Source organism: Meleagris gallopavo, chromosome 2, assembly GCF_000146605.3.
Source record: "Meleagris gallopavo isolate NT-WF06-2002-E0010 breed Aviagen turkey brand Nicholas breeding stock chromosome 2, Turkey_5.1, whole genome shotgun sequence".
Taxonomy (NCBI): domain Eukaryota; kingdom Metazoa; phylum Chordata; class Aves; order Galliformes; family Phasianidae; genus Meleagris; species Meleagris gallopavo.
Window position 1 is genome coordinate 84,227,448 of NC_015012.2, and position 10,353 is coordinate 84,237,800.

Genomic DNA, 10,353 nt, shown 5'->3' on the forward strand with positions numbered 1-10,353 from the left:
TTTTGGTCTTTTAAATATATATTTCTTTCAGGAAGGATGACTGTTGTCAGTCCTCCAGCTGTACCATTAGTACCTCCCAAATCTGATGACAGTAATGGCACTCATGATTCTCAGGCTCAGGCTGCTTTTTCTACCTTTCATTCACCACCAGTTCAGTTTTGAAATTTGGAGCTTCGATTTTAATGCTTTTGTCCTACTATTCATATTTTCTGGTATCTCAGCTAGATGAAAGCCATTTGAGTACAAGCAGCCTTCCACTATACTGTAACTGCCTGTGTTACAAGTACAGACACTTCAAAAGAGCGAAAGAATGGAGCGCTTCATAGTCCATTGCTATGTGTTCAACAGCAATTCTTCAGAGAAAGGCAAAATCAGGTATTGCAGATCTTGTTTTGGTTGTGCACAACTGATGACTGACAATTCCTAACTTTCAGGCAAACAACCTAGCAAGTTGGAAGCATACCTCAGTTCCCATATCAGACACATTAGTTTTTGTGGTTCACCTTATAAGACACAGCATTTTGCTCGTTTTATTTCTCCATTTAACAGATAAATGCATTTTGCATATTTCTTGGTTGTGCGCTTGTATTTGTACTAAGATTTCTTACCAGTTATGTCACAGCAAGAAAAATGACTGAATACATTCATACAGGTACTCAAAATATTGTTCCTGGTTTAGACAGCTCCTGAGGTTAAGAATATACCAAGAATAGACACCAATGGGATGTATAAATACTGCAATGAAAACAAGTCCTGACAATGTTAAGAAAGTTGGAAAAGCTGATCTGTCAAACAAACATCTTGTTTATAGACTCATTTGTTAAATAAACTCACTTGGCTAAATGCAGCCTACTAGAGATCTTGTTAAGTGATGGATAAAAAGTCATACCTAATTTTAAAATGACTGGCATATGAATTCAAATTAAACTTCATTTGGAGAGGTAATGGACAACGCTAATTAAATAAAAGCACAAATTAGGCAGTTTCCATGGAGATTTGTTCACATGATCTGGCTATACTGTATAACTCATACGCGTATCCTCTAATTTGGCTGCACAGGGGTAACAAAGCAAATGAAAGTTAAGACTAAAAATATTCTGAAGGATTCTTTAAATTCATGTAAATAACTAGATTTCACTTATAGCTTCACAATAAAGAAGCTTTATGTTGAAAGAGTAGTTTTGTATTTCTTGAAAAAGAATAGTTTTGGATTCATTCCCAACTTACATCACGCACATGCATTCAGAAACATTTACAGAATGTTCTGAAGAAAATAAAATGCAGAATATTATTTGTCCCATATAAGATGTCAGCTTTATCCTCAGAAATACGTTTCAAGTCTATAGTAAGAAGACCAACATTTTAAATGGGCATATAGGGAGAGGTCAAGGTTAGATGTCAGGGAGAAATTATTTAGACAGAGGGTGGTGAGGCGGTGGAACAGGTTGTGCAGAGAAATTATGGGTGCCCCATCCCTGGAGGTGCTCAAGACGAGGTTGGATGGGGCCCTGGGCAACCTGAGCTGGTGGGTGGCACTCTTGCCCATGGCAGGAGGCTGGAACTAGATGATTTTAACTTCCCTTCCTACTTAGGCCATTCTATGATTCTAAAAAGTCTAGACTAAAATTTTTTAGGGATAGGATAAACTAGAATAGGCATTTATGGGTTTTATGTGTTTGAGAAAAAAAAAAAAAAGGAAATTTCCTTTATAAAATGCAAGAGAAAGGCCATGCAACTATCTGCAACTCAGATTGTGTCTTAAATTTGGACAATTAAATTATTCTCTTCCCACCTCAGTTATCCAGTAGAATTATAATCCTAATTTGTCTCTTTTCATAGCTATTGTCTATGAGCACATTTGTTAATGCCAGTGAGCTTGTTCTCTAATAAAACCTACAGAGAACATAAAAACGTTAGAATTTCCATCCAGCAAAAAAAGAATTCTTTTTTTGAAGAAGGTCTGTCTTGAATGTCTCAAAGGAACTTAGAATTCCCTTGTGAAATACTAAGATTTATGAATCTGCATGAGGGATTTGAGTAGCTCTCAGTGATTAGTTTACTTCCTAAACTGGAAGTAAGTTCTAAACTGAAGACTTCTTATTTCTTTATCTTTATGACTAATTTGATGTTTAGACTATCTTCTCAAAAGTCTACTGCCAGTATCTTCAGCCCTTGAAGAGATTTAATTTCTGTATTCTGCTCTTATGAAGCATAAATTAAAGTCTCAGCGGCTCTTTCACTGTTACAAAGACAATCTTTGTGTGAGCCTGAACTGTACTTCAAAGTCATATTATTCCTTCAACAACAGACATACATGGTCTTTATTCAGCTTACTGTTTTTCCTAGGAAATACAATTTTTATTATAGATTATGGAAATGAAAAGTGTAACTGTTACTCATGAGCACCACAGAAACCTTCACATCTCATGGCAGTGAATCCAGGCAGGTTATCACAAAACTCTCCTGCACGCTAAAATTCATGTGTCATAAAATGTATGCATTCATTTCATTTCATTTACCCTTTCTATGTCATAGATCAGTAATATTTCAGCTTGCCTATTCCTCACGGTGGCTCTGCTGATAGAAAGTTTTACACCACTGGACATATAAGAAAATGGTAGTCATATTATGGAGTGTTTTGACTGGCAATATATTGCAAAGAATGATGAAATTACAAAATTACGATGATGAACAATTTACAGTTTCAGACAATGTAAAGAGCACACAGCCCAGGCCAGGAACACAATTACTAGCTAAAATCCCTTCTACATGTACATCATCTGCATCAAAAAACTGTCTCTGAAACTGAAACCGAAAAAATAGTAGGAAATGTTTTCACTCTGAATAGAGCTCACAAGAGTGACAAAAAATGATAGGTTTTAAAAATGCAGAGACATTTGCTTCTGTGAAAGCTGAATGTATAGTCAAATGATGCTGTGATCTGCATAAAGAAGAGAGCACAAACTGTCATTTACATCTAATATCGCCTTTTCTTTCTGAAAACCCTGATGGATTTGTCTTGCATTCCAGTACAACACTGCAGACAACACTTGAGACTGTGATAGGAAGCTTTCACAGCTGCAGCTCCTGACTTAAGCTTCAAAATACCAGGCGACATGGCAGAGCTGGAAGCCTGACAGATCCAGACTGCTTATTCAACCCTGAGGCTGCTACAACTACAGTGAGAAATGAAATGGGTCAGTGCCTGAGATCAGCTTTTGTCCTCAGAACAGGCTGTCTCTCTGTTACGGAATGTGCCTTGGCTCCAGCTTTTCCTCATCCTGCTGAAGAGACATGGCCTGGGGAAGTGCCTGTTGACATAGGCTGAAGGAGCAAGGGAGTGTGGTGGGGATGACTGAGTGCCATTGCAGTGCAGTGTTTCTGATGAGTATCAAGCACAGAAGTAGCCTTAGGTTCTTCTGCTTTTTTTTTTTTTGTGTGTGTGTCTAGAGAATAGGCTGAAGTACAACATAAGTCCAAAATAAAACTGCTGAAGACCATACAATTACATTCATGTTAGACGTGCGTAAAGGAGATGCAGTTGATCTCTTGGGGTCAATTTTTCACTGTGCCTGAGCTATGCCTGGTACATGACTGTAGGTCAGTAGGATATTACTTGGAGTTTTGGGTCAAGAAAGTGAAATTTCTGTATGAGCTAACAAAAGTATTGTCTCTTCTATCCCATTCTCTTTCATTTTCCTATGTTCTAAGTATTTTGACAGGCATTGCACAGAAGCCATCTGCTATCATTTCTTTTCTTCAGCCTTATCCATCCATCAAATTTTATCATCTCAGTTTTAACCTTTCAGCCTGCTCTCTAAACCTGATGTATTAGTTTAAATTACTTTTCTTCACCTCTCAAGTCTTGCACCAAGACATGTCTCTTTGTTGGCTCTCATTTCTTACACATTCATTCTGCCCTCAATACACCAGCATGCTGTTTTCATCTCCAAAATATTCTTCTTCCATAACCCTTCCATTCCCAAAAGAGGCATCAGTCTCAATGAGTTAGCTACTCACCTACTTTAAAAGGATCATATCAGCAAAACTTATAGTCAATTAACTGCAATTTCCATCTCTATATGAGAGTAAGGCAGAACTACAACTACAACCGATATTGAACTTCTCCATTTATTGGATTTTAATTTGTTATTGGCCTTCCCTGGACCTCCCACTGATCTTTTTTTTTTTTTTTCTGTGTGCTTTTCTTTCAGCTGGTAAGCTCCCTATTGTAACTGTTCTTTTATTTCTGTTTTAAAGCAGCACCTAGCATATTAACTGTGACAATGCATGACAGAAAACAGAGGCACTAAAACGTCTGGATTAAACAGCAGGTGCAACTTCATTTGATCACATAATAACCAAGCATAAAATGAATCCCGAATACGAATAGAGGACTTGTACCATAACACTCCACAATCACAGAAAACCAAACCACCTCTGTTAGACTAGAGATACCTAGATACCTAGAAAACATACCTGCTGTAACTCAAAATCCGCTTGCCTGTTATCCAATTAAAGCATTTCTTATAGGTGCCCTTTGATCCTATCCAAAGGATTCCCAGTTAGCTAGAGGGTATGTATCGCTGAGAACTGTCATTATGCTAATAACTTCAAAGAAATGCCTCCATGGATTTTCCTTTGTTATGTTATCTCCTGGAAGATGACTAACTGGACTAGCGTGGACCATCTTCAGGTGGCCATACTCATTTGTGGCAAACCTCCTCCAGGCCAGTCTCTGAGAATTCACATCTAATCAATACTGTAACATCTATGTAGTAAATTAGGCATGGGGAAGGCTTGTTCTCTGGCTATGAGGCCAGCTGGCATGGTCTTGTCACATATTCCAGAATTCTATCCAAATCGTATTTGGGAATGGTCTCTTGCCCATGCTAACTCCCTAGTCAAGAATGGGAATTATTTGGGAGATTATAAATTAGTTGTCCAAGGTCAAAGCTAAGACAGGGATCTAGCAAACATTATGAATAATCAACTTCCTCATCACTGCCTCATTTCTTTTTCCCTTTGTTTCTATTTTTTTCTTACATACAAAAGTGTCCCTGAAGGATCCAGCAAAGACCCAATGATTCCAGCAGCTGGCTCCAGCACTAGCCCAACGTGGAGGCTACAGAAAACAGAAGAACATACCCAGACTGCCTAGAAAACCCTTCCAACTTCCTGCAATCAGCACTTAAGGGACAGCCTGAGATGGAAGTTTATTTTATACCAGCGTTTTTAATAGCCACCAGTGGATCTATCCTCTATGGATTTATCTAATCTTCTCTGAGCCCATTTATACTGATAGCCTGCACTGCATCCTGTGCCAATGCACCTCACAATTTAATTATGCGCTATTTGAAAAAGAATTTCCTTTTTGTTTGTTTATCAGGATGCCCAATAACTTAATTAGGTGCCTCCAGTTCTTCTGTGGTGGAGAATAATGCATCATTGATCCCTATTCACTTTGTCTGTATCATTTATAATTCTGTAGACATCTGTCATATCCCCGCTTCAGCCATCACTTTTTCAAACTGAGAATCAATCTGTTTAGTATTTTATCATTGTGAAGCTATTCTAAATCTTTCATCATCCTTTTCACTATTCCCTGTATATTTTTGTTGCTCAGCTATGTCATTTTCAGACACAGATGCCAGAAATGTAAATGGCTTTACGGTATGGGTTTTTCTAGAGGCATGATGTAGTTCTCTGCTTTGTTTTTTTTTATTTTTTATTATTTTTTCCTTAATATTTTCATCTGCCCATTTCATAACTCAGAGAATTCATTATTCATATTAAGTTGTGCCCAAGAGACACAACTTGTTTGACTTCCCAAACATAAACACATTCCCCTTATATATTACTCTAATAAATATTGAAGAATCCTGGCATTTTAGTTAGTACAGGCTACTAACAAGACTGCTCAAACCAAACAATCAGTCCTCCCCCGCCGCCCCCAGACGAACAGGACTGAGGAATTCCCGGTCTCTTGCTTTCATCGAATCTGTCCTCTTTTATGTAACACAGTGCCAGAGAGCAGGACTGTGAAACTAAGCTTCAGCTGTCAGAGAAACTAGCCAGGCACACAGCCTATTAAATTAAGGATAGGAAGCTGGCAGCATCCCTGCGGTCTTATCTCTGAAAAAGTGTAAAATGAAATATATTGCAGGGGATCACAGAAACTGTCAGGGGTCATCTTAGTCTTGGCAGCACCAACTCCCTCCTCCTGGCTTTTGGCAGCTGAAAATCATCCACAAAACCTGGATTGTCTTAGCAATATCATGGTGGTCACCCTGAAAGTCTTTGGTTCCCCACTGCAGCCTTTTCTGAGTCAGACAGATTCATTTTGCTCCTTGAAAGGTGCCTTCTGAGATGCCTTATCTCTGTTACCCCAGAGATCTGCAAATTTCTTTCTGTCTTCTTTGGCCATCTTCAACCAATAAATGCAAAAAGGTATGAGATGATGCTGCGGAGCATTAGAGCAGGTTCATTTTTCAGTCATTCTGGAGTTTAAATGACTAACTCAGTTAAATAACTATCTTTCTTTAGTAAAATTAACAAACGTCTGCAAGCAAAGAGAGAGAGCCAGGGATAACACCCTTTGTTCAGACACAGCTCTGTGTGATCATGCACTTCAAACAGCCTAGAAAATTCCTAAAAGCCCTTTTTTACCTGATTTTTCACAGCTGGAAGGCTATGTCAAGCTCCTGAATGAGCCATTTCCCTTTACTGCTTTTCAGGAACAGTGAGAGCAATGCGAAATCATATATATATATAAATAAAAAAAAAAAGTAAAAACTTCAACAACGTACCAGTTAATAGCTATGAATAAAGACCCTTGTTCTCTAAGCCCAAGTCTTCTGGATACCTTCAAAAAATCTGCAGTTCTTCCTGATGCAGTCCCTAAAAATCCATCCTTTTTTTCTTACCCCTAGTTAAATGCAACTACTGCCTTTTGCATGCACTTGTCTTCCACCCATTACAAGAGCTCTTGGAAAGACTTGCAGCTGCCTCCACTGTGGGCACCTGAGTAAGTCCAAGAAGCATTTCTCGAGCATTTACAGAGTAAGCAGAAAATGGAGGTCAGGACCACAGTTTGGATGATTTGGCACAGCTGTTAAGGCTTCACTGCTGTGTCAGACAGGTGAAGGGCTGATTGAGTTTATTAAAAAGCCTCAAGAAATTTAATAGAAATGGAAAAGAAAACATACTTTAAAGAGAAGTATGAGGAAGAATGCTAGGACAAGGTGTAGGACAAGGTCCAGAAGCAGAAGAGGAATGTACAAGTCACAAAAATTTGGCCTATACCTCTTTTAGCAAAACAATGTCCCTGCAATTTCCTGGTTTGTGATATGAAAATACAGGATCTTTGTTGCAATGGATAGATGTTGGTATTTAATGAACATATTTTATCTTCTGCCTATGCATAGAAGATACAATGGACATTTAGAGAGAAACCACTGCAGATACAAGAATTAGTCTTGCTGAGCCATGAGTGATGCTGAGTGTGCAATGAGAGAGCAGATTTAAGAAGGGAAAACTGCTGTGCAACAGTAGCTGTGGGAAAGAAGTAGCTCTGCAGGCACCAAGATCAGTGATAAGGGGCAAGAAGAGAGCTCCAGGCAGAGGAAAATTTCCCTGCATCCCAGCAGAGGCCCATGGAGGAGCAGGCTGTCCCCTGCAACCCATTGGCACCATGTAGAGCAGCAGTGCAGAAATGGATGAGGCCTGAAGGCTGCAGCCTGCGGTGGGGCAGAGGGGCTGGAAAAGCTGCAGCCTATGGGATGCCCGGGTGCAATCAGCCGGGGAAGGATGGTATCCAGTGGGAGGGATCCCACGTGGAGCAGGAGCAGAGTGGCCATGAAGGAGTGGCAGAGATGAAGCATTATGGGCTGCTGACTGCAGCCCAACTCTCTGTTCCCTGCATCACTGAGAAAGAAGGTAGAAGAGAGCAGATGGTGAGAAAGTGATTTAGGTTTGCATTCAGTTCTCCAGTCTGTCAGTAATAGGTAATAAATAACATTAATCTCCCTATGTTGACTCTGTTTTTCCAATGAAGATAAGGTCCTTATCTCAATCCTTCAGCTCTTCATCATATTTTTTCCCACTCTTCCTTTGAGGAGAGGGAGTGTGAGCACAGTGTGGTGGAGTTCAGCTGCCCATCAGGGTGGAACCATCACAGTTTACCAATGTGGAAGACATTTAGCACAAAAACCTTTGACTGCTGGGATGTGAGGGCAAAGTCAGCACTTGCACTGAAAACTGAAATTAGCTATCAGTATCTTCAGCTGTGAAAACCCTCAATAAGGCCTTTTGACATTAGATGATGAAGCTCTATATTACCAGAGATGGGAGTATGGGTTTCCCTCCTTGTGAAGGGTCAAAAGGAGAGCAGAGGGAGGGCTGAAATGTATTCATTCCTACACAAGCCAATTTTGGTGAGGACTTCTGTGAACACATAAGTGCTAGGGTGGTATGATTGACAGCATGTGGCTTTTTATTTAGTAGATATGATTACATAAACTGTAATACGCAGCTTCTTTTGGCAATTTAAGCAGATACAGAATGCCAGCATCTTTTAAATGAGGATTTTTTTTCCTCTTAAAAATAGCTACAACTGAAACAAGATATCTTCCTAGAAAGAACCATAGGACTGGAGCAGGCAGGCAAAGACTGAAGGATCAGGATGCCTCATTTCTTTGTCCTGCGTTTTCAGTATCCCGTGGATATTGCCAAAATTATGATCAGCAGCTCAAGTACATCCCTGAAACTTACTGTCTTTTCCAAATGCTTGATCATTATTTTTACCCTTCATTCCTGCAGCGGTCACGTGTTGGAAGTGTTTCTTATCTGCTTGCTTTCATCTTTCTCATCTTTAACCAACTCACTTTCTATTCTCTTTCTCCTGATCTTTTTAATTTAGGTGTCACTTCACCTGCAATACTACTTAAGTGCAAGTAACACATCACTGATTAAGGTTCACCTGAATACCTTGTGCATGTGTGTGTGCTCTCAACTACAAGCTCTGTTCTGGTTGTTTATGTCGCAAAGTCTTTAATGAAGAACTGCAAGTAAGAAGAAGCAGCCAAGAAACTGTTTCCCCTTCCCACAGCAATTTTCAAATTCAAATTAAAAAAATCCCAGCTTAGAATCAATTTTAAATTAATAAAATTTTCAAGTCAAAGTCTCAAATGAAAGAAACTTCTGTATTTTTACAATGTTTCCTTGCAGTCCAAACATTTTTCACAAGTTGAAGGAAGCCAGAAGCAACACACATTCAAGCAGAAAAAATACTACAATTGAAAATCTTTTTTTCCCCCCTTCATTTTTACTTATAGATGGGATTTGTTTGAAGCTGATTCTAAATGTTTCAGCTTCAGGAAGGTTGCATTTTACAAAGAAAAGGCTTCTGCCAGCTTCCGCAGTGTGAGCTTTCTCAGTAATGCGTTTGTTTAGCACTCCACACAGTGGGTGCATGCCTCCTCAGGTCCTCTCTGGTTGCTCTAGAAACCATGCAATATATAGGAAGTATTTCTGTGATCATTTAGCATACACAGACATGCTGACACGTTGCATTTTACAACCAATTATACCAGGGCTGAGGTGAATCTTTCCGTGTGTTGGTTGTGACATTTGGCTACAACCTCTGCTGCTCCTGGGTTATTTGGACTTTTTCAATGATGGAAACAGAAACGGAGGTGAGGGTGGATCAATTCATAAGAGGCATGTTGAGTGTCTGGGCTCTTCACCTCCCCTCCTCATCCAAGGGCTGAAAGCAAAGTGACGTGAAGCCAGACTATCATGCTTAGTTTAAAAAAACCTGAGAATCTGTATACAAACATTTTCTCTCTCAGCAAAGATGTTACTTATCTAGGTCTCTTCCCTACCTGCATTTATCTTTGTAGCTGCTGCACTGAGAGGGAAGACCAAAATTCCTTTTGCATTTAGATTCTGCTAGTCCTACCTAAGTTACACATGCCAAATAGGTTCCAAACCTTGCTCACTAGGATTTCTGATCGATATTAGGAAACCCCCACAGAGCCAAAGTCATTGATGTTATGCACATTCCTGGGCTCATTTTTACTCCCTATACATGTAATAAAATCACAGAATCACAGAATGACCAGGGTTGGAAGGGACCTCAAGGATCATGAATCTCCAACCCCTCTGCCACAGGCAGGGCCACCATCCTCCCCATTTAATACCAAACCAGGCTGCCCAGGGCCCCATCCAATCTGGCCTTCAACACCTCCAGGGATGGGGCATCCACAACCTCTCTGGACAGCCTGTTCCAGCACCTCACCACTCTCTCTGTAAGAACTTCCCCTGACATCCAACCTAAATCTTCCCTCCCCT